This window comes from Chrysochloris asiatica, unplaced genomic scaffold, assembly GCF_000296735.1.
Source record: "Chrysochloris asiatica unplaced genomic scaffold, ChrAsi1.0 scaffold00016, whole genome shotgun sequence".
NCBI classification, from domain to species: Eukaryota; Metazoa; Chordata; class Mammalia; order Afrosoricida; family Chrysochloridae; genus Chrysochloris; species Chrysochloris asiatica.
In genome coordinates, this window is record NW_006408534.1 from 31,273,856 (window position 1) to 31,299,981 (window position 26,126).

Consider the following 26,126-nt stretch of genomic DNA (forward strand, 5'->3'; position numbering starts at 1 on the left):
AGTCCTTGACAACTTCAATCTTTTCTCCATTGATAAGAATGTTGTTTATTGGTCCAGTGGTGAGGATTTTTGTTTTCTTTACATTGCGATGCAATCCATACTGAAGGCTGTGGTCTTTGATCTTCATCAGTAAATACTTTAAGCCTTCTTCACTTTCAGCAAGCAAGGTTGTATCATCTGCATATCTCAGGTTGTTAATGATTCTTCCTCCAATCCTTATGCCATGTTTTTCTTCATAGAATCCAACTTCTCAGATTATTTGCTCAGCATACAGGTTGAATAAGTATTATGAAAGAATACAACCCTGTTGCACACCTTTCCTAATTTTAAACCATTCAGTGTTCCTGTGTTCTGTTTGAATAATTGTCTTTTGGCCCATGTACAGATTCCTCATGAGCACAATTAAGTGTTCAGGAATACTAATAGTTTACAATGCTGTCCATAGCTTGTCATGATCCACACAATCAAAAGCCTTTGCATAGTCAATAAAGCACAGGTAAACATCTATCTGGTATTCTCTGCTTTCAGCCAAGATCCATCGGACATTAGCAATGATATCCCTCATTCTATGTCCTCTTCTGAATCTGGCTTGAACCTCTGAAAGTTCTTTGTCAATGTGTGGTTGCAGCTATTTTTGTATTGCCTTTGGTAAAACTTTAGGTTGGAAGGCACTGAAAATGTGACAGGGGAAGAGCTTCTTCCTCAAAGTAGAGTGACTGTGATGATGTGAATGGAGTCAAGTCTGTGGGAATAAAGCCCACAGAACCTTCATTTGCTGATGGGGCACAACTCAAAATAAGTAGAAACAATTATAAACATCCATTAATAATTGGAACATGGAATGTACGAAGTATGATTCTAGGAAAATTGGAAATTATAAAAAATGAAATGGAACACATAAACATTGATATCTTAGGCATTAGTGAGCTGAAATGGACTGGTATTGGTCATTTTGAATCTGACAACCATATGGTTTACTATGCTGGGAATGACAAATTGAAGAGAAATGATGTTGCATTCATCATCAAAAAGAACATATCCAGATCAGTCATGACGTACAACGCTGTCTGTAATGGGGTAATATCCATGTGCCTACAAGGAAGACCAGTTAATACCACTATTATTCTAATTTACATACCAACCACTAAAGCCAGTGAGGATGAAGTAGAAGAATTCTACCAACTTCTTCAATCTGAAATTGATCAAACATGCAATCAAGATGTATTGATCATTACTGGTGATTGGAATGATTAATTTAATAGCAAGTTATCTAATTTGATTTTTAATAATGACTGTGCTTAACAATCAGCTCACAAAATTCTTGAAATTTTAACAGTTAGCTCATGAATCAGCTTGAACATATTACTGCCAAGAGTCTAGTGTGCTTTCTCCAGAAACTGGGAAAAGTGAACAATTTTATGATATTGCTTAGTATTATAAGGAAAGAGAAAGACAGAAAAGGGGTGGGAAGGTAATGTGCTTCAGTTTCAACTCAAAAGACTTCATGTGTGCCAACAGAAACTATCAGCAAACCTTTTGATAGTCCTGCCTGAACAGAAGTCCATTCTAGACCCAATTTTGCCTTTGCCCAGACATGTGTAATAGCTCAGCTTGTAGTTATGGCTGGGTATTCAACTTTCCCACTTACCAATACAGGGTGCTAGCTTAAAAACACAGAGCATCAGCTGGGAGATGTGGGCGATTCTCCAAACACACTCCACTCATGCCTATTTCCTGGCTTCCTCTTTCTCCTTTCCCAATGCTGACAGCAAAGTTCATCCTATATCCCATGGGCATTCTGTCTTCTATAATCAGGTCATTCTTTATCTGAATATAGTCACAAGGGCATTCTATTTCTTAAACTCCAGGGAAACATGAATGTTGTCATGGGCCCTAGGGCAGGTTCTCCTTCCCCACAGATACTCTTTTCTGATTGTGCATCACTCTTTAGGGATGAATCACAAGAAATTGAAGAAATGTCTTATGGTAAAAATAAAAATGACCAAAAAACCTCAGCTGAATCTCTGCCTATTCCCTCCTAATTGTTAAACTGCCCAAACTGGAATTCAGTTTCTCCATGTGCTACCATCAGACTAGCGATGGAAGGTACTTTGGGGAGCACTTTGCCCAATTCTCCTGACAGATGAGAAAACCCAGGTTTACTGAGAGGAAGTGAATTGCCCAAGGTCACAAAGTAAGGTTATGTTGAAACTTGAATTAGTCCTTCGATTTTCAGAGCATCTCCCAAGTAACTCCCATGCCTCCATAAGGAATTGGTAGCAAGCAAGCAAAATTCTTCAAAGTCAAGAGTTTAAGCATCTTGGGATTGTGTTTTTCCTTGGACTCTTCCTTCTATTTCCTAATTGTCTGATTCTTTGGTCATATCTATCCCTCACTCTCACTTCACTAGGCTCAGACCCCTTCAATGACATGAAACAGGCCCTACTCATCTCTGGTGCAGTCCAAAGATCAAACTATTATAATCCCAAACCCTAAATAATCATCCAAGTTTACAGATTAGCTATAAATCTTGAGTGAGTTATTTACTCTCTGTCTCTGACTCCAGTCTCCCCAAGTGTAGAAAGGGAATGATTAATATGTAGTTTCCTAGTTACTAGTGCCATCATAACAGAAATACCACAAATGGATGGATTTTAAGAACAGAAATTTATTTGCTCACATTTCTAGAGAAAAGTCCAAATCAGGGCCTCAACTATGTTGATTCCTTCCTTAATTTTAGGCCTTGAAGTGCCTGGGTTCCTTGGTATTTGTCTCCCCCTGTGTTTGTACTTTTCTGTATCTCTTTTGGTCTTCTGATAACTCAGAAGGAATTATGTTGAGGTTGTAACCTAATTAACGTAACAAAAGAAAAACCTCTATTTCCAAACAGGGTCATTTTTATAGGTTCAGTGGTGAGGATTTCAACATTCAATTTGGAGTACACATTCAAACCATAATACCTTTACAATCCCATATAATATCATACTGAACTGCTCACTGGAACTGGTGAACTTGAACCACTGGCCTTGCATTTCAAACTTTGCAGTCTAGTACATTAACCCATAGTACCATACCAGGATCCATCTATATAGTTTTATAGATGAAATAAGTAGTAAATATCTTATAGTCTCTCATATCCTTTTTCTTTTGACCTTCCATGTTCTTTCCATAACTTCTTAAGCTTCATCTTTAGCTTTAGTAAAAGTTTAGCAGGTTTACCCTAACAATAGTTACTGTGTCGCTGGCATAGTATTATACTTTGTACAGGTATTCTATTATTTAATTATTATAGAGACTCTCTGAGGTAGGGGGGAAAAGCAGCCGTGGTGGTGCAGTTAGCACTTGGCTGCTAACAGAGAGGTCAGCAGTTCAAACCCACCAACTGCTCCTGGTAGAAAGAATGGGTAGTGTACTTCTGTAAAGATTTACAACCTTGGAAACCCTTTAAGAAAGTTCTGCCCCCTCCTACCGGGCCACTAAGTCAGAATTGGCTCAGTGGTAATGAGTTTGGGTTTGGGGTTTATGAGGTAGGGTTGGAGGACAAGGTGCTATGTGCATTCTAGATATGTAAGCATTCTACATTGAGGCTCAGCTGTATACTGTGCAACAGGGAAAAAATACACGTAGTCATTATTTGGGCGCCTGGAAACTTCCTCTAGAATATAAAGAAGTGAAGAAGGGATGGTCACAAAGTTTCCTTTTGTGGAGACAGTCTTTTCAGTTGAGTGTTTTTGAGCAAGAATGTTCACACTGGACCTCACTAGCATATCACATTTTTTTTTTTTTAAGTTTTATTGAGAATTATGTGGGTTTATATGGGAGAACATCAGCTTCACATTCATCCTATCATATTTCATTTCATTGCAATGATTACAATCCCCTCTATGCATCATCAAATAACCAACAATAGGATACACCCCACAGACCCACCCCCCTTGGCTGTCAGCAAATAGCTCCTCTCCCTCCCTGAGTCCTGTGTCCCCAGCCACCCCATTTGTTCACATCATCATATCTTTCTCCATGCCTGTTGTCACTGCCTCTCTGGATAGGGTCTTGCTGTCCGCTCTTCTCACTTGATAGTGCCAGGGACCTCTGATCCTGGGTTGCAAAATCAATCACTCCACTTCTTTTGTCAAAAATAATCTACCTCTATATTTCTGACCTTCACAGTCAGTCCTAATGGAAATTATTCACTATTGTACCACAAGAGTCTTGTCCCCATCTCCTTTCGTGAGCCCAGTCCCATCAAATTGGAAATCATTCAGTGAAGGTTCTACCTACCCCTGCCCTGTCTGGAACTAGGCTCCCTCTTGAAAGCTTGTACGCCAGTCATTTCTTACCTTTATAGCCCCCCCCCCCCCATTTTTTGTAAGTAGCCCATCCCTGTCAACCCTTTGTACCAAGGGGGTGGGAATGATCCTTGCTATAAAGATTTGTTCCCTTTTTTGAGCTACTACATCCATAAGTATAGATAAAGTTCATCAAATTATAGTGGGTTATTTTATTTTTTTCTTCTCTTTTCTTTCTTCTTCTAGTCAAGTTCTGATCATTCAGCCATCAGACAGGTCAAGTGGGTACTGTCTGTAAGTATGGGTGTTCTTGTGCATCTTCCCTCACTTCATGTCAGCTGGACGCTTCATTCTCTGCTCTAGTCCTCTGTGGCCATGTCACTGCCTCTGGGTCCAGGAGTCCCCAGGTCTTGCTGTAACTGCTGGCCATCGAAGTCTCTTCCCTGGTTCACAGGAGTCTATTGAAGGTGGTTGGACTTAGAGCCCAACTTCATTGCTGTTTTTTCCCCCTCTTACCCTTATCGGTGAGCAACGTGGTCACTAGCCAGAACACACGCCTGCTCGTGTATTCCCCTTGAGTCTTAGTCTTGGAGGGGAATTTGCTCTAAGGGGACCCAACCACTTGCCTTGATGGCTCCTGGGTGAACAGCTTACTTGTTCTTGTAGTAATCAATCAGACTGCCATTATTGTTTCTGATATTTCCTGCTGGCCTTTCTTCACGAAGTTTCTTCTATTCTTCTAGCTGCTCCAGGCTGGTCTACTCTTCCTTTCCAGTGGAAATTTCCCACCGCAGACAATTCTGGATGGGATTCTGGTTTCCACCTATGGTCTTATGCAATGCACAAGCTCCACAGGAGGTCTCTTTCACTGGGCAGTTTCTAGCCCCCTTTAAGGTATTCCAAACAGTTATAGGCTGAAGACAAGGGGTTTACAATCATTCTATTGTGATGTTTCTGGCTATTCCTTCCCCTGCCCCAAGTGTCTATTTCACAATGGTAGGCAAGGGAAACAAAGATTCAAAAGGACAGCCAAGCATCTTAACATTATTCCCCTCTTTTAACCTTTCAAACCATCCTCAATCCCTGTATCCTGAAGCCCTGTTATTCCAAGGTTGTGCATACATCATCATTTACCTCTGTCCCACTTAGCCCATTCGAACCTAGCTAATCATTCTCCCATTGGCCTTGTTCCTCTATTCCTCTTCCCCTTTTTGTGTATCCCCACCCACACCCCCCAGCACCCAAGCTTGCCTGTGTCTATTCCCTTCCCTTCACTCTATCTTCCCTTCCTTCCCTCCCTCCTTTCATCCCATACATACTGGTAATCAGCAACTATATATATATATTTTGTTTGTTTGTTTGTTTCTTTTCCCCCCTTTTGGGTAGGTTCTTTTTCTTAACTCTTACAATAATGGTCTTATGCAGTATTTCTCCTTTTCTGACTGACTAATCTCACTTAGCATAATGTCCTCAAAGTTCATCCATGTTATGCAGTGGCTTGCAGCTTCCTTGTTGTTCTTCAAGGTGGTATAGTATTCCATTGTGTGTATGTACCACAGTTTGTTTATCCATTCTTCAACTGATGGGTATTTAGGCTGTCTCCATCTTTTTGCTATTACAAAAAGTGCTGCTATGATCACTGGTGTGCATATATCTACTCGTGTTACGGCTCGTATTTCTTGTGGGTAAATACTAAGTCAAGGAATTGCTAGATCATAAGGTATTTCTATTTCCAACCTTCTGAGGAAGCGCCATATTGCTTTCCAGAGTGGGTCTGAACCATTTTGCATTCTCACCAACAATGTAGGAGGGTCCTAGTCTCTCCGCATCCTCACCAGCATTTATTGTCCTCTACTTTTTAAAAAATCTTTGCTGTTATTACTGGTGTGAGATGATATCTCATTGTTGTTTTGATTTGCATCTCTCTGATAGCTGGTGATCGTGAACATTTCTTCATATGTTTGTTGGCTGCCCAGATCTCCTCCTTAGTGAAGTGTCTGTTCATGTCCTGTGCCAATTTTTTAATTGGGTTATTTGTCTTTTTCGTGTAGAGGTGTTGTAGTTTTCTATATATTTTAGAAATGAGTCTCTTGTCTGATGTGTCGTTGCAAAAGATTTTTTCCCAATCTGTGGGTTCCCTTTTTACTCTTTTGGTGAAGTCTTTTGATTCACATAAATTTAAAATTTTTAGTATGTCCCAATCATCTATTTTGTCTACTTTTGTTTGTGTAATTTTCAAAATATTTGGTAGTCTGTATGTGCCCTGAATTAGAGCCCTCACTGTTGTTCCTATTTTTTCATTGATGACCTTCATAATTTTGGGATTCACATTTAGGTCTTTAATCCATGCTAAGTTCGTTTTTGTATAGAGCATGAGATAAAGGTCTGTTTTCAATCTGTTGCATATCACTTTCTAGTTCTGCCAGCACCATCTGCTAAAGAGACTATCTCCTTCCCATGCAATATACCTAGGCATTTTGTAGAAAATCAGTTGGCTGTATGTGGATGGGTTAATTTCTGGATTCTTGAGTCTGTTTCATTGATCAATGTATCTTTCATTGTACCAGTACCAGGCTGTTTTTACCACTGTAGCCATGTAGTAAATTTTGAAATAAGGGAGTGATACACCTCCAACCTTCTTCTTCTTAAGCAGTGCTTTTCTTGTCCTGGGTCTCTTTCCTTTCCATATAAAGTTTGTAATTTTTTTTCCATCTCTTTGAAGAATGTTGTTGGAATCTGAATTGGGATTGCATTATATGTGTAAATTGCTTTGGGCAGTACTGACATTTTCACGATGTTGAGTATTCCTATCCAGGAACATGCTATGTTCTTCCCCTTCTGTAAGTCTCTTTTGGTTTCTAGTAGAAATGTTTTGTAATTTTCTTTGTATAAGCCTTTTGGTTCTCTGATTACATGTATTCCTAAATATTTCATCCTTTGGGTGGCTATTGTAAATGATATTGCTTGCCTAATGTTCTTTTTGGCACTGTCATTGTTACTATAGAGGAATCCAACTGATTTTTGTATGTTAATCTTATACCTTGCCACTTTGCTTAATCTTCCAATGATGTCTAGTAGTTTTTTTACTGAGTCGCTAGGGTTTTCTATGTACAGGATTATATCGTCTGCAAATAGGGAGAGTTTTACTTCCTCTTTACTAGTTTGGATGCCTTTATTTTCTCTATCATGCCGTATAGCTCTTGCTAAGACTTCCGCATAATATTGAAAAGGAGTGGTGACAAAGGGCATCCTTGTCTGGTTCCTGTTCCCAGAGGGAAGGCTTTCAGTTTCTCTCCATTGAGAGTGATGTAGGCTGTTGGTTTTGTATATATGCTCTTGATTATGTTGAGGAATTTCCCTGCAATTCCTAGTTTGTTGAGTGTTTTTATCAGGAATGGATGTTGGATTTTGTCAAATGCCTCTTCTGCATCAATCGATATGATTATGTGGTTCTTTTCCTTTTCCTTATTTATATGATGGATTATATTGCTTGTTTTGCTAATGTTGAACCATCCTTGCATCCCTTTTATGAAACCCACTTGGTCATGATGTATTATTTTTTCTTTTTTGATGTGCTACTGGATTCTGTTGGCTAGGATTTTGTTGAGAATTTTTGTGTCTATGTTCATGAGGGCTATGGTCTATAATTTTCTTTCTCAGTGATGTCCTTTCCTGGTTTTGGTATGAGGGATATGCTTGCTTTATAAAAAGTATTAGGTGCTTTTCCGTCCTTTTCTATATTCTGTAATAAATTTGAGTAGAATTGTGATAGTTCTTCCCTGAATGTTTGGCAGAACTCACCTGTGAAACCATCTGGACCTGGACTTCTTTTGGTTGGGAGTTTTTTGTTGACCTGATCAATTTCTTCTTTTGTTATGGGTCTGTTCCAAGTTTCCTACTTCATTATGAGTAAGTTTAGGTATGTGGTATTTATCTAAAAATGTATCCATCTCTTCTAAATTTGCAAATTTTTGGAGTACAAATCTTCATGGTATTCTGTTATTATCCTTTTGATTTCGTTTGGTTCTGTTGTGACAGCACCCATGTGGTTTCTAATGTGAGTTATTTGTGTCTTCGCCTTTTCTTTTGTTAGTTTTGCCAAAGGTTTGTTAATTTTATTAATACTTTCAAAGAGCCACCTTCTTGTCCTGTTGATTCTTTCTATAATTTTTCTGTTTTCCATCTCATTTATTTCTGCTCTTATCTTTATTATCTCTTCTGTTTTGTGACTGTAGGTTCCCTCTGCTGGTCTGTTTTTAATTGTTGGAGATGCTGCGTTAATGTGTTAATTTTGGTTCTTTTGGATGTGCGCATTTATCGTAATAAATTTTCCTCTCATCACAGCTTTCGCCATGTCCCAAAGATTTTGGTATGTTGTGTTTTCATTCTTGTTTATTTATAGGAACTTTTTGAATTCACTTTTTATTTCCTCTTTTACACAGTCGCTTTTCAACAGGGTGTTATTCAGTTTCCATGTGTTCGACTTTATTTCTTTGGTCTTATTGTTGATTTCTATTTTTTATAGCATTGTGGTCTGAGAAGATGCTTTGTAGTATTTGATGTTTGTAAATTTATGGAGGCTTGATTTGTGACCTAACACATGGTCAATTCTGGAGAATGTTCCATGTGCACTATAGAAGAATGTATATTATGTTGTTGGGTAGAATGCTCTGTACACATGCATGAGGTCAAGTTGGTTGATTGTGCTGTTTAGTTCCTCTCTAACTTTGTCGAGTTTCTTTCTGTTTGTTCTGTCCCTTTTCAAAAATGGCACATTAAAATCTCCCACTATAATTGTACATTTATCTAATTCTTTCTTTAATTCTAGTAAGGTTTGCTTCGTATATCTTGGTGCTCTTTCATTGGTAGCATAGATATTTATTATGGTTATATCATCTTGCTCAATTGACCCTTTGGTAATGAGATAGTGTCCTTCTTTGTGTCTTATGTTACTTTGTGTCTTAAAGTTTACTTTATTGGAGATTAGTATTGCCACTCCCGCTTGTCTATTGTTGCAGTTAGCTTGGTATATTTTTTTCCATCCTTTAACTTTTAGTCTGTTTTTGTCTTTGTGTGTAAGGTGTCTCTCTTGCAGGCAGCATATTGAAGGGTCTTGTTTTCTTATCCATTCTGCCACTCTCTGTCTCTTCGCTGGTGCATTCAATCCATTGATAATCAATGTAATTATTGATAGGTATGAATTAATTGCTGTCACTATGTTAATTTTTGGTAGTGCTGTTCATTACTTTGTTTTGCATGTCTTTGTATGCTGAGTTTGTGTTCTTTATGCTATTTATTGTTGGTTTCTTCTTAGTTTTCTTGTTTCCTTGTTCTGCTTGGAAGGTCTTTTTCATGGTAAGTTGTGAAGTATTAACTTTCTTTGGGGTTACTTTATAGTCTATTACTTTTCTCTCCATTTAAGAGAATCTATTGTATCCTGTAATCTACCTGACATCCTCACCACCTGGATTTCTGTTGCTATGTTTATTCCTTCTTTCACATTGATATAATTTTGATCTTCAGTTGACCTCCTTTGTTGTTGTTGTTAAGTCGAGTCGGTTGACCTCCTAGTTCCTTTGATTTCATTGCTGTAGTTATGTTCTATTCTGGACTCTGCTATCTGTCGACTTAGTTTCAGGTGGTGTTGCCACGTCTGTCAGTCTCTGGTTGTTGTCTGTTTTTGTTGGTTTTCAGTCCAAAGAACTCCCTTTAAGATGTTTTGAAGTGCTGGCTTGGTTTTGATCAAATCTCTTAGATTCTGTTTATCCTGGAATATTTTGATTGCACTATCATATTTGGTTGATAGTTTTACTGGATAGATGATTCTTGGTTGGCAGTTTTTTTCCTTTAGGGTTTTGCATATAATTTCCCATTGCCTTTTAGCCAGCATGGTTTCTGCTGAGAAGTCAGAGCTTAATCTGATTTGCTTGCCTTTGTAAGTGACACTTCTCTTCTCCCTGGCCACTTTTAGAATTCTCTTCTTGTCTAATTTTGGAGAGCTTGATTATTATATGTCTTGGTGACTTTCTTTTGGGGTCTATCCTTTCTGGGGTACGTTCAGCTTCTTGAATGTTTATTTCCTCGTCTTTCAAGATGTTAGGAAAATTTTCTTTCAGAAGCTCTTCAACTAACTCCTCTGTGGACTTCTCTAATTCTTCCTGTTCCAGAATTCCAATAATTCTTAAGTTTTTTCTCTTCATCTTATCCGGCATGAATCTTAGAGTCTCTTCAGAATTTTTTATCCTTTTTTCTGCTTGCTCTTCTATCTTGGCAGTATTGAGACATTTGTCTTCCAGATCGCTAGTTCTGGCTTCCATCTCTTCTATTCTACTCTTTTCCCCTTTCAGTGTATTGTCTGTTTCTGATATTTTATTATTAATCATCTGTACCTCTTTTTGTAGGTCTTGAATTGTTTTCAATGCTGTATCAATTTTGTTTGATTGCTCTTATAGTACTTTCCTGACTTCTTCCTTGTTTTCCACCACCCCTTTTCAGAGCATTTGAATTTGTTTCCATATCATTCTTTTGAATTGTTTCTTAGGCAAATCCAAGACCTGCTCTTTCTCTTCTGCAGATCCTTTTTCTGTCTCCAGAGCATTTGTCTCAGTTAGTTTTTTCTGTTTTTGGACATGTTTTGAGATCGTTTCTTGTGTTTGAGATCTTTTGTTTGTCATTTCCAGTAGTTATGTGGGTTTTTTAATGTTTAACTGGATGTTTGTTGTTGAGTCATTAGGCTTACTGGGTGTCTCCTAGTGGATATGATCAGGAGATAGGCTTCCCTTTTCACATGTAATGTTTAGCAGCTGTTATTGGCTCTTATCTCAATGGTGGAATATTATGGGTTATGCTTGTAGCTTGACTATATGGCCATAATTGCTGAAACTTCTTGGGTAACACAGGGAGAAAAAGCTCCCACCTCCAGGAAAAAAATGTGACCAAAAAGCCTAAAAGTAGAAGAAATACATAATCAGAGACAAGAACCTCCACTTTGAAACAAAAATTAAACTGTAGCCTTGCTACAAAGGCAGTGTGTGTGCACCATAGAAGCCTCCAGTAGTGGGTGGGAGTGTCCACTCGCTGAGGCCCCTCTGCTGGTCACCACCATGAATGTGCACAGATAGATATTGAGAAGTTAATGGGAGAAAGACTGTTTACTGTTTTTGTCTCTGAAGTTCAGTTAAATATCTGCATGTGCACAGTGTAATTCTTGAAATAGTTGCGTCTTTTTATGTTAGGGTTTTACAGACTGTTCATATGGTTTGTCTGTCAGGCTAAACCTGCTTTTTTTTCTTTCTGGGTAGGCAGGGGTTAATGGTCCCACAGTAGTTACCTTTATGGCTAGGACCCACTGGCAGACATCAAAAGCAGCAGCCAAAGGATTTGCCCTTGAATTAATGGGGCTCTTTCTCTCTTTCTGTGTCATGGGAAAGCTGTGGTCTCAACGCTGGACTTTTTTTGGGTGCGCATCTACCCTCCTGAAGGCATCCAGGTTGGGCAAAGAAGGCAAGACAGGGAAGAGGAGGAAAAAAAAAAAAAATGTGTAGAATCCCACTACACCTCCTTTTGCAAATATCACTTCACCGCTTTTAGTGCCAGTTCCCTGTGTGGATCTCACTGTAGCTCTGCCCTCTGACTTAGTGCCAGTTCCTCTGTGCGGGATGGCTGCAGAGGGAGTCCCGTGCCTTGACCTATTTCTAAAACACAATGTTTTCCTTTATACCTTGCTTTTCCATTGGAAGTTGTGGGAAACTGAGGGCCTGACACTTATGCTAAATCCAGAGCTCTGGTGCAGTTTCCTGAGAGCTGTGTCTCTGGGTTTTCAGCCCCTCACCCGCGGAGCCTGTCCTACCTGGCTCTGCTCTGCCGCCACCAAACTGGAAGTCAGCCTAGCCTATCACATTTGATAAAATGGATCACCACTCCCCATACATTAAGGAGCTCTGGTAGCATAATGGATTATGAAATGGGCTAACTGCAAGGTTAACAGTTCAAATCTACCAGTTACTCCATTGAAGAATGATGAGGCTTTCTGTTCCATAAAGATATTTAGCCTTGGTCGCTAATAGTCGGAACAGACTTGGTGGCAAACAACAACCACCACCACCACCCCATACATTGTCTCAATACATTGTAATTTCTGTGAAATTGGAGGCTGGAGATCTTGGTCATTATTTGACTCTAGCACTATGTACATGGAAGACCTCAAGAAATATCACTGAAAAATACATTGGCCTTTAAAATAGGTATTATTAAGATCGTTTTATGGATGAAAGAAACTGAGTTTCAAGTAGGTTAAATTTCACAGTTAGGAAGAGATCCCAAGTCTACTGATATCTTCACGAGTCCTATATAGTTTTTTAAAATCATTGGTCATAACCCTTAAAGAATCTATTGAATATTTTGGAAAAGAATTGGAAATTTTTTTATAATGTATAACAGAATTCATGGGTCTTCATGAACTTTAAAAAGTTTCACAATTCATTCACTTACTCATTCACTGACTCATTTCATATATGTTCACTAAGTCTTTTATGTATCAGACACTGTGTAATCACTAGGGATATAGTGGTGAAAAGCAGAATATTGGCATTTAAAGATGTTACATTCTGAGGGAGAGTATCAGGGAGTAGAGAAAGGTGTAGGCAGATAAACAGATAAATATATAAGATATTAACTGCTGGTAAGTGCCTGGTAAAAAACATGACTCATTCTAAGAAGAATATAGAGTTTCATGAAGGTGCTTTTTTTCATAAGGTAGTCAAGCCCTCTGATTAAGTGAACAAAATTGGAAAGAAAAGAGCAAACAGATTGTGTTAATATATTATGTTGTTGTTAAGTGCTGTAGAGTTGGTTCCGACCCATAGTCACCCTGTATAGGGTTTCCAAGGAGCAGCTGGTGAGCTTGAACCACTGAACTTGCCATTCAAATAGCTTTGCAGTCTGGCTCATTAACCCACAGTGCCACACCAGGACTCCTAGTCTCTTATAGAAGAAGAGAATTCTGGGAAGAACAAACAGCAAGTGCAGAGTTCCTGAGATGGTGAGGTATGTGGCCTGTTCAATGAATAGCAATGGAGACCATGTGACTGAACTGTAAGCAGGGTAGAAAGTGATCTGAGACAAGGGTCATATCATACAGGATACTGTAGGCCTTTATAATGGCATTTTATTTTAGTCTGAGTAAAAGGGGAGACTACTAGAGGGAGGAGGGAAAAGATATAGTTAAATTTTTAAAGGATCACTCAAGTTCCTATGTGGAGTCAGGACAAAGGTGAAAGCAGTGAGACCAATTAAGAAGTCTGTTGCATAATATAGAGGAGAAATAGCAGTGCTGTTAGTATGATGGTAGAAGATGGTGTGAAAATAATTGGTTTGGGGATATGAGTCACAAATACAGCTGGCAAGATTTTCTAAAAGAGTGTCTCTAAGAGAAAGAAAAGGCTCAAGGAGGACTCTAAGAATGAAATTATTATTGCTGTTAAGTGCTGCTGAGTCAGTTCTGACTCTTGGTGATCCTATATAGGATTTCTGAGGAGTTACTGGTGAGTTTGAACTGCTGACCTTATGAGTTTGAACAGCTGCCTTTAAAATATACAGTATTTGGAGACACGGATGTGTCTGGAAGCTGATTGTTGAGAGATACTCAGTGTGAGTGTATTTTCAATAGAAAATGCTAAGAGATACAGAGCACTTCACATAAGCAAATAGTTCCTCTGCTTGGCCTTCAGTTTGTTTCAACAAGCACTCTACTCTCTGGCTATGTTTCTAGCACAATGCTAGGCATGGCATAAAAGGCCTAGTTTCAGCCTGTGAGTTTGACTGACAGGCAGAAAGGGAGTGTTACCAAGATAGTATTATTGAAATGCAATGAGTTGACAGAGATTTAGCTTGTAAAAATGGAATAGACTACAATTCCTGGTAAAAAACATAGACACAGATAACTTGTGAGAAGTCTTGCCAACATCAAATGAGGACATTAAGGTGACTGTGACAAAGGCTCAAGACGGGACCTTCAAAACTAAGAGAGATCTCCCTTTTCACTTGCTGTAAGTCAGAACGAGTGTGCTGACCCAAAGGGGGGTTTAAAAAGGAGGGAAAGACTGTGAACATCTCCAGAAACTAAATCCACTGTCATCAAGTCAATTTCTGCTCAGAGGGACCATCTATAGGATTTCCAATATGGGATCAGACACTCTCATCTCTCTCCCACAGAGCAGCTGGCAGGTTTGAACTGCTGACCTTGTGGTAAACAGACTAATGCTTACCCCGCAGTGCCACCAGGGATTCTTGTGAGCATCTCAGAGTCCCATGAATTCTTGTTGAATTCAAATTGTGTTTAGTGATAGTCAAATGTTTTGTTTTTTTCTTTTTAATTTCTTATTGTGAATTGACTGAAGGTTTATAGAGAAGATCATCAGGTTTATATTCCACAAATCATGCTCTCTGCTTCATCTCAATTGATTGCAAACCCCTCCATGCTAGCACAAGTTATCCCATTTCCTTCTTGTGGTTCTTATTTCCAGTACAATCTAATTACCAGCCCTTTTGAACTTTTCCCTTAGACTAATGCTACCATTTTGATCTTGAATGGTTAGCCATTCCATGATGAGTATACCTAACTAGTATAGCATACCAACCTACTGCTTGGCTGAAAATTGGGCCAGGAGGATGGGTTCCATTCCAGATCTGAAGGTTCTCAGGTTCCTCACGTCTCTTTTTGACAATAAGCCCAATCATTTTTTATAATTTTGAGTTTTGTTCCACATTTTCTCTTTACTCTATCTGAGACTTCCTAATGTGATCCCTTTCAGAGCAGTTGGTAGTGGTAGCAGGTTATCATTTAGTTCTTTTGGTCTCAGAGTTGTGGAGACTGATGTTTACCTGTTCCATTGGTCCAATGTACTGATTGATTCCAAGCATCTTCAATTTGCATCACTCTTCTTTCTTCCATACCTGCAGAGACCACTGATGAACTTTTAAGATCCTAGTTGCTACTCACCAAAGTAGTATGTGGAACACTGTCTTTATGAACTTTGTTATGTTAATTTGGTCAGACATTCTTTTAATGGCTCATTCTGTTTTGCAACATGTTAACTATTTAATATATTTATTGAGTTTATACTGCTCAGAGAAGATCCTGAGTTCTCCAGAATTTAATGAAGAGGGAGACACTGCATGGCAACAAGGGAACAAGAACTGAGCACTAGGGGAAAGTATCAACAACAGTCTAGATAACGTACAGGCTAAATGCAGGCACAGTCAACTTTACATGGACAGAGCATGGCCATTGGAAGCTTTGATGTCCTGAAAGAGGTGAGAGTTAGAGAGACAGACTAGGATGCTGTCCTTCTGTCCCAGTGAAGAAGTCTCTGGAGTTCTGCGTAGATGGCTTCAGTCCTCATGGATCATTGTCTTCTCTGCTTTTGCTGTATTTATATATCCACCTGGGAAGCTACATGATTCAGGTTATTCCTGGCATTTTGACGTGCTTTAAATAACTCAGTAATTCTAGTGTGCTGCATCACTTCTTCTTTGTCCTTAGATATAAAATAAATCAATAAATTCCCAACTTGTCTCTCAAGTACTTCAAAAGCTTCCTAAAGGTCTCCCTTTCCTCTCTTGTGCTTGGCCTTAATCCCTAAAGGAGAAGAAGGGAAATTAATTTCCTGGGACTGCTATAACAAACTGAGTGACTTAAAATAACAGAATTTAATACAGAGGATAATAAATGCTAGCAAGGATGTGGAGAGACTGGGACCCTCCTACATTGCTAGTTGAAATGCAAAATGGTCCAACCACTCTGGAAAACAGTATGGCACTTCCTCAGAAGGTTGGAAATAGAAATACCATATGATCCAGTAATTCCTCTACTTGGTATATATCTACAAGAAATACGAGCCATAACACAAGTAGATATATTCATACCCATGTTCATAGTAGCACTATTCACATTAGAAAAAAAGATGGAGACCACCTAAGTTCTCATCAAAAGAAAAATGGATAAACAAACTTTGGTTCCTACACAATGGAATATTATGCCACCTTGAAGAATAACAAGGAAGCTGCAAGCCACTGCATAACATGAATGAACCTTGAGGACATTATGCTGAGTGAAATTAGTCACAAAAGGACAAATATTGCTTAAGGCCATCATTGTAAAAACTTAAAAGATACCCATAATAAAGGGGAAAAAATATATTTCTTTGTTGGTTATTGGTGGGGTGAGAGGTTTGGAGGAGGTGGATGGATGAGATGGTTAAGCACAGGTTAGGGGACAGAAACATCATAGTTAGGGTGTTAGTGAATGCAATACACAAGAAGGGGGTGTGGAAGAACAAGGTAGATAGGGGAACACTGGGACACGTTTGCATGGGCTAAATGGGACAGAGGTAAATAGTGATGCATGCTCAAACTTGAAACAACAGGGTTCTGTGATACAGGAATCGAGACATACCCTGAAGAGGGAAAATAATACATAGATGCTTGATTGTCTTATGAATATTTGTTTCCCTTGCCTACTATTGTAAAATAGACACTTGAATGGGATAGAAAGGAATGTAGGGAAACATGATTACAGAAAGCTTGTAAGCCCATCTTCAGCCTATAACTGATTGGAATACCTAAAAGGGGTTCTAGAATTTGTCTAGTGAAATAGTCTTCTTGCGGAGCCTTTGCAGTATGTAGGGCCTTAGGTGAAATCCTGAGCCCCATCCAGAACCTTTCTGAGCTGGGGCATTCCCACTAGAAAGGACAAGCAGACCAGCCTGGAACAGCTAGAGTGACAGAAGATACATCACATCATCAAAGAAAGATAATCAGTAAAACCCAAAATAAAAATGGCAGTATGAATGGCTGGTACAAGAATAAGCAAGTTGTTCATCGGGAAGCCATCAAGGCAAGCAATCAAATTCTCTCAGGACAACTCCCCCCCTCTAAGACTGATACTCCAAGGGATCACATGAGCAGGCATGTAAGCTTGCTGATGACCACGTTGGTCTATGGGTGAATGGAAGAAGGGGAAAGGCAGCAATGAAGAAATGGGCTGAGTTCAACCATGTTCCATGGACTTCCGTTGACCTGGTGATGAAAGAGAGAAGAGGAAGGGCTGATTGGTCCAAAGGTGGTGAGACCTAGGGACACCTGAGCCCATGGACAAGGACATAGCCACAGAGGGTTAGAGCTAAGAGTGAAGTATCCAACTGATATGAAGTGAGGGGAGACACACAAAAACACCCAAACTTGCAGATAGTACCCATTTGACCTAGTCTCAATGGCTTGATGATCACATCTCAACTAGAGGAAGATAAAAAAAAACAAATTTTGATAAAGGAAATGAGGATAAATTACTACAATTTGATGAACTTGACCTCTACTCATGGAGGTAGTAGCTCTAAATACCAACAGAGAGGGAAGGAGTCTTCACATCAAATATCAATGTTATCCCATCTGTACACAGGGTAGGTAGGGACTGGCAACTTAGACATTGGCTACCTAAAATGAGGGGTCAAGAAAGGCATGAACTGACTGGCTTACAAGCTTTCAAGAGGGAATTTAGTTTAAGAGTATGGGGGGCAAGAAAGAGTTCCCACTGAATAGTTTTCATCTTGCCTAGATGGTTCTGGTGAAAGAGATTGAGATAAGATTCTTATGATTCAATAGTACGTAATTGTTGTCATGGCTAATTGCGACTGTCACAATTATAAAGGTAGAAGTTTTGTAACAAAAATGGGGGTGTAGTTAATCATATAGTCCAGAAACAGAAGACCCTAGGACAATCAAGGGAGACAGTCACAAAAATAATGCAGGACCTTATCCAGTGAAGCAGCGACACCAGAGATGGAAACAGAGATTGGGACATGGAAAAAGGAAGCAGCTGAGGACTCTAGATTCATGGGAAGAGAGGGACTGAGAGCTAGCTGCCAGGAAGCAGACTTGCAGAATGTGCCCTTTGGTGGTATAAATTATTATATATGCTTGAGTGCTTAAAAAAAAAAAAAAAAAAAAAGCTAAAATGAATAGAGAAAAATACTGTTAACTGATGGTACATGGAGGGGATTATAATCATTGTAATGAAACAAAGTGTATGATATGTTGAATGTAAAACTGATTATCTGCCCTGTAAACTTTCACTCAATTCACAATAAAAACATTAAAAAGAAACAAACACCCCCAAAACAATTTAACTCTTTCATAGTTTTAGGGTCTGGAGGTCAAGATCAAAGTGTTGACAGGACCATGTTCTCTCTGAAAGCTCTAAGGGAAGAAACTTTCTTATTTTTTCAAGCATCTGGTTGCCTCAGGCATTCCTTGGCTTATGGCAGTATAACATTTACATTTGTCATCACATGTCCATTGGCCTTACAAGTTTCTGTCTTTGTATCGTCTCCTTGTGTTTATAAGAACACCAGTCATCGGATTGCTGTTGTTAGGTTCCATCAATTTTTCTCTGATTCATAGAAACCTTAGTATAATAAAAATGTTGCTTGGTCCTATTCCATCTTCATGACTGTGAAATGTTTGTGTTCTTTGTGTTGGCTATGGTGTCAGTCCATTTCTTTTAGGGTTTCCATCAATTTTATGGACTCTCTACTTTATCAAACATGATTCCCTTTTCTAGCAGCTGGTTTTTCCTCTGAGGTCTCACCATCTTCACTTCTAAGGAGCATTCTGATTGTATTTCTTCTAGGACTGATTTTTTTTTTTTTTTTTTAATGACAGTCCATGTCATGCTCAATACTCTGCACCAACATTGCAGTTCAAATGCATTAATTCCTTTTGTTTTCCTTTCTCACTCTCCAGCTTCTACATATATTTGAAGCAATGAAAAGTCCATGATTTGTGCCAGGTACATCATAGGTCCTACCATATTCTACTATCATTTCATCTTAACTATATTTGCAAAGGCACTATTTCCAAAGACAATCACATTATAAGATCTGGTTCCAGGTGGACATCACCTACTACAGGGGAGACATTTGTGTAGGTCTTGGGGCACAAGGAGTAGGGATGGTTGAGAGGAGCAGTAACAGAACTACATAGGAATCCTTTCCATTTGCTCTTTCAGCTTGATTCTTTGCCCTTCTGTCCTGCTCTGTGTCCTATGTGGTGACTTAGAAGAACTCCATTCATGGACTCCATTGTCCTCAGGCTTCATTTTGGGCTTATTAGGACCTTAGAAAGCAGGAAGAGAGAAATCAGGGTACTTACTCACATCATCTACCATCACCACATCTGGGCTGCATGTTTATCAATGGCCAGGTTCCTCTCCCCTTAGCCATACCAGTGTCTCTCCTTTCGCTTGTAGCACTCATCAGGTTCCAGTAAACTCTGTCCCCTATTCTCTAGTGCTTTCAGATCTAAGTGTGGTAATTGCTCTCTGTTGTTGATAGACTTTGGGTGTGTCATCCTCCCTGTTGACTCCTTTCATCCTTCTTGTGTTTTTATAAATACTGCATTTATCTGACTTCTGCTCAGATAAGAACAGATGAGGTGCAAATGCAGAAAGGACTGGGTTGATATAGAAATTGTCTGAGACTTAGAGTTAGTATTGGAATCTGGGTTCTAGTCAAAGCTTCATCACTAGTGCTATTCATCACTTCATTTCTCTAAGCTCAGTATTTCCATCTGGAAAACAAATGAGTTGAATCATTCTTAGATGAAACATATAAGATTTTCAGGAAGAAAGCCTGAGCCATTTAATCTTTTCAGTGTTGTTTATATACTCTTCTGCCTACTTTCAGGTGCGTGGTTGTTGGGGAGGCAACTTTACCCTCACATGGAACATTCCAAAGTAACCTGGTTGCTTTATGAGTAGATTAGCAATTAGGCCAGATAATTTTTCATAATTATCTATTAGCTTGTTTTTGTTTTGCTTTTTTGATTTATGTGTTTTCAGTGCTGTTGCTGTTTTATCTTACCTACTGTATCCAACCTTAAGTACTTTGCCCAACTCTCCTCGTAGTCTAACACACCATGAGGTATGCTATCCTACCTGCCTCTTTTGTCTGATTTCTTCTTGCCTGTTTCACTCCAGGGCCTTTCCTTGAGTACTCTGTTAGCTGGAGAATCCTCTCTTTCCCTCTGCTAATTGCCATTCTGCAAGGATTTGCCTAAATCCCACCTTCTACAGGAAGCCTCCTTTCCCCATCTTTTCCACCCTAACTTCCCACCTCCGCCCTCCCTCCTGACTGCTCTCTGAAACTTAGTTTGGTGTCAACTCGTTCTTTGAATATTTTAATTATTCCAATTTCATCTTTTCAAGAAGGACTTTTAGAAAGAGTCCAGTCTTTGTGTCTTCATTCTGTACTTTTTAGGATTCTAAGCATATGGTATTAATTGATTAAATCATTTTAGTTTATGACTTGGAGTAATGTCTCATTCATTGGGCATTGGACATTTCTAGAAATTCTAAATTTACACCTGTCATTCAGAACCATATAATTTCAGAATCACTCAGGGATGTCATCCTAAAGATCAAGATCTGCTAGCATCCTAAGCATTATCAGAGTTCTGCATCTGGTTTTAGTTTAGATTTTTGTTTCTTTTTGTCTTCTCCCTTCTCATCATGCAATGTCACTTGTGGTTTTTTAGCTTAGTGCTCATGTATGTGTCTCTTGTGAATGCCTTCCACAGCCACTCCCTTCTACTGTACTTTTTTCCCCCTTCTTTTGTCAAGATCCAGGAAACCAGATCACTCGAAGCCCCCAGATAACATTTCCTGCATACCAACTCTATGCCAGGCTCTATCCTCAGAAATAGGTTAAATAAAACATGACATTGACTTCAATGAGTTTGCATTCTCGATAAACATAACCATATGCAGGAAAGGAAAGGCTGTAATGAAATCAAGCGCATGTTAGAGTGAGAACATAGAAGAAGGAACATCACAGGGGTAGTGGAAATTTGAGATAGGTCTCAAAGAACATGTAAGAGTTCACCAGAAAGAACAGACAGGGAACAGAATTTCCAGAAGAAAAAAAAAAGTAATTAATCTAAAACAAGAATGAAGGTGCCATAGGATTTGAAAAAGGGAAAAAAAGGAGTACAGCACACACACTTGAACTCTAGGGTTTTCTGACAAGTAATGTGAATTCATAGAGGGATATTTGATGGGTTCTAGATCAAAAGATCCCAAATGAGTCATATTGCTGGGAAATGGACCTGTGGATAAATGGAGTCTATTTGTGACTTGGCATGTTGGCTACTTGAAAGGATGTTGGCTGTCGCTGTGGTAAAGAATGAATTTCCTAATAGCCCACAAATGCAATCGTAATTCTACAATCAATGCTAGTCAGTTGCAAGAATGAAATACCCTTAGAATTTTTTTTTTTTAATCTAGCAATGGAATTGGAAGGACATTTAGAATTGATCTGTTTTGTCCTGTTTATTGATTATTTGATGATTAACCAAAGTTGCAAAAGAGCACAGGGCTTGCCTATCCTGATACAGCTGCTGGTGGAGCAGATGCTAGATGCTAGTGCTCTTAATGCCTAGTTGTGTTTTCTACTTCATGTTCAATTTGTTAGTTGATAAATATGATATAAGTACTTTTTAAGTCACTACACTCATCACTCAGCAAACTTCTTTTGAGTATATAGGTCTATGGACTAAACCCTGGATATAAAAAAGATCATCTCATACCCTCAAGTTTCTGACAATATGGTGCAAATAACATGTGATTGGCCACAACTTCTGGGAGGACAATTGTTATTCTGGCATTCTAAACATCCATAATTATCTGCGTGGATGAACTCGCTTTTCCCTGTCATCTTCTGAGTTCTTTCTGCCTCTGAGTCTGGTATCTTCAAATTCTCCTGACATTTTAAAACGCCATTATCTCTTTTACTAGGATGATCTCCTTACTAACTTTTTTCTCTTCATACATTGGGAGTCGCTTTGTAGGTCATATTAGTTCCCTTCCTTAGTGTTTACTTATCTCTTGTTGTGTTGTTAAGTGCTGTTGAGTCATTTCTGACTCATAGAGACCTTGCATTAGGGTTTCCTAGGAGTAGCTGGTGAGTTTGAACCAACTTTTCAACCCAGTGCTTATCGTATGGTGCCACACCAGGAATCCTATTGCACATTTATTTTTCAACTTCTGAGTTCGCAAAGTAATTTATAGTTACTTTTGCTGGCAGTTGTGTCTACTAGACTTTAAGCTAAAAAGCAAGTATTAGGTGTCCAGAAACACTTATTTTCCAATTTAACAGTTACTAATATGGAATGAGTGTGCTATGAAGATTTGTACTGACTAGGAATTGGAAAAGGAGACCAGAGACTAGGCAGCACTCAGAACACCATCTTATCTTTAATGAAAGGAGTGCTCTGAATTCAGTCCCAGGAGTGGAAGGACATGTGTCATTTACAATCTATGAAACCATCTCAAGGAGAAGTAAATTAAATACCTTCAGAGGCATACTTAACTGTAACGTGAGAAATATTTATTTGTACCCATTGTTGTTGTTGTTAAGTGCCGTCGAGTCGGTTCCAACCCATAGCAACCCTGTACAGGGTTTCCGAGGGTGTAAATCTTTACGGGAGTAGAAAGCCTCATCTTTCTCCCGCGGAGCGGCTGGTAGTTTTGAACCCAAATATGTTGTTGTTGTTGTTATTAGGTGCTATCGAATCGGTATCAACTCATAGCACCTATGTACAACACATGAAACACTGCCCAGTCCTTTGCCAACCTCACAATCTTTGCTATGCCTGAGTTCATTGCTGCTGCCACTATGCAAATTCATCTCATTGGGTGTCTTCCTCATTTTTTCCAGCACTCCACTTTACCAAACATGATATAATTTTCCAGTGAATGGTCCCTCCTGACAATTGTCTGAAGTATGAGAGATGAAGTCTGGCCATCATGTCCTCCAAGGAGCATTATGGCTGTACTTTTTCCAACACAGATCTATTTGTTCTTTTGTCATCCATGGTACTTTCAATATTCTCCTCCAACACCATAACTCAAGTGTATCAATCTTCTACAGTCTTCATTATTCACTGTCCAACTTTTGTATGCGTATGAGGCTATTGAAAACACCATATCTTGGGTTAGGTGCACCTTATTCCTCAAGCTGACATCTTTGCTTTTCAACACTTTAAAGAGCTATTGTGCAGCAGATTTGCCCAATGCAGTACGTTATTTGATTTCTTGACTGCTGCTTCCATGGGTGTTGATAGTTGATACAAGCAAAATGAAGTCTTTGACAACTTCAAACTTTTCTCCATTTATAAGAATGTTCTTTATTGGCCCAGTGGTGAGGATTTTCATTTTCTTTACATTGAGATGCAACGTATACCTAAGGCTGTGGTATGTGATCTTCATCAATAATCATTTTATGTCTTTCTCACTTTAAGCGAGCCAGGTTGTATCATCTGCATATCACAGATTGTTAATGAGTCTTCTTTCAATCCTGATGCCACATTTTTCTTCATATAATCCAGTTTCTCCAATTATTTGCTCAGCATACAAATTGAATAAGTATGGTAAAAGAATACAACCCAGGCACACAACTTTCCTAATTTTAAAACATTTGATGTTCCCTTGTTCTATTTGAGTAAATACCTCTTAGTCTATGTATAGGTTCCTCATAAACACAATGAAATGTTCAGAAGTACTCATAGTTTGCAATGTTGTCCATAGCTTGTCATGATCCACACAATCGAAAGCCTTTGCATAGTCAATAAAGCACAAGTATACATCTTTCCAGTTTTCTCTGCTTTCAGCCAAGATCCCTCTTTCCATGTCCTCTCCTGAGTCTGGCTGGAAACTCAGGAATTTCTCTGTCAATGTATGGTTGCAGCCATTTTTGCAATATCTTTAGTAAAACTTTACTCACATGGGATAGCAATGATATTATCTGATGGTTTCCACACGCCATTGGATCACCTCTCTTTGGAATGGGCACAAGTACAGATGTCTTCCAGTCAGTTGGGCAGGTAGTTGGCTTCCAAATTTCTTGGAAGGTGAATGAGTTCCTTCAGTGCCGCATCCGTTTGTTGAAGGGTGTCAATTTGTATTCCATCAATTCCCGGTGTCTTGTTTTTTACCAATGCCTTCAATGCACTTGGACTTCTTCAATGCCTTCAATGCAATTGGCTCTTGATTGTATGCTAGCTCTTGAAATGGATGAACATTGACCATTTCTTTTTGGTACAGTGACTCTATGTATTATTTCTATCTTCTTTTGATGCTTTCTGCATCATTCAATATTTTGCCCATAGAATCCTTCTCTACCACAAGACAAGGTTTGATTTTTTTCTTCAGTTCCATCAGCTTGAGAAATGCTGAGCATGCTCTTCCATTTTGGTTTTCTAACTCCAGGTCTTTGCACATTTCCTTATAGAATTTGACTTTGTCTTCTTGAGATGTCCTTTGAAATTTTCTGCTCAGCGCTGTGCCTCCTCACTACTTCCATTTGCTTTAGCAACCCTACTATAGCTAGAGACATAGTAGTGAACAAAACTCACAAAGTCCCTGTCTTCATGGAACTTACATTTGTTAGAGAGAAAAATAAACACTTACATATCTGCTATAATGTCTGGTTAAGGGTAGATGCTGCAAAGAAATATAAAACTGAAAGAAGATAGAAAGTATCAGGAAGTACTAATACAGAAAGTTAAGCAAGGGAGAACTATATGAGGAGATGGCAATTTGGACAGATAATTAAGCAAATAAAGGAAATAATTTATGCCACTATGAGGGATGATATGCCTGTCAGATAGATAGAAAGTGTAAAGACCTTGAAGTGAGAACCTGCTTAATGTGTTTGAAGAATATTAAGAGTTCACGGTGTGACTGGAAGAAATGACAATAGAGGAGGTCAGAGAGGGGGCTGATGTTAGGTGTAATGAATTATAATCACAATGAAAGAGTAAAGAGGAGACAAAATTATCTCTGTGTCGGAACAGAAGCCTAAGAGTCTAGAATTTTCTTTTCTACTAACTTCTTGACTGACTCTGTGTCTAATACCTGCTTTCTGGGCTCCATATTCCATTCTATTTAATAAAGTAATTGGAAGTGAAGACTTTATGGTGTTTGTACTTAGCTTATTGTATTCCTCTTAGAGATTTCTCTTATTTCAGCCTTACTGATAGGGCAGAAAATGAAACACTGAAATGAACACAGATCCTTTAGTCCATATTGTGCCAGAAACTGCAAAATAGGATATCCATGCTCTTGAAATTTACACACAGTCAGAGAGATAGCTGAAGTTTCAGCATTCCAGATTATCAAACTATTTTTACGTGTGCTGTTGTTTTTGTGTACCATCAAATCAGTTCTGACTCATAGTGAACCTGTGCAGGGTTTCCTACAGTGACTGATGGATTTGAACTGCCAGCCTTACAATGACCAGTCCTGTGCCCATCTACAGAGTCATACAAGGGCTCCTTTTCACCCATAGACCTTCTTTAATAGTTTTAGGGTGTCTCACAATGAATCTCATCTGTAACTGAAAGCTGTAGAAATGATGGAAGACACCAGCAAACACAAAGCATCTTTATTGGGATTTAGTGTACATCTTCTTTTATAATGGGTAAAATTGCATATTTTGCAAGTTGTTCATCATTTGTGAAAACTTTCTTTTTCTAATGATCAGCTGTCACCCTGTCTTTGTAAGGTAGGTAATGGAATTATTTTTAAAGCTTTCACTTAACAGGCTTGCTTTTTGTAAAGATCTACTTGTGGAATGCAAGCATCTTTAGATAGGGAAGTGACAACTGTCTATGACATTAACAAGATTTCTTTCTTACCTGTCTTGTTAAGAGTATTGAATATCAAACTCCTCTACCATATGACAGTAGTTTCAAATTTTCTACAGGTCTTAGGGAGCACAGCTA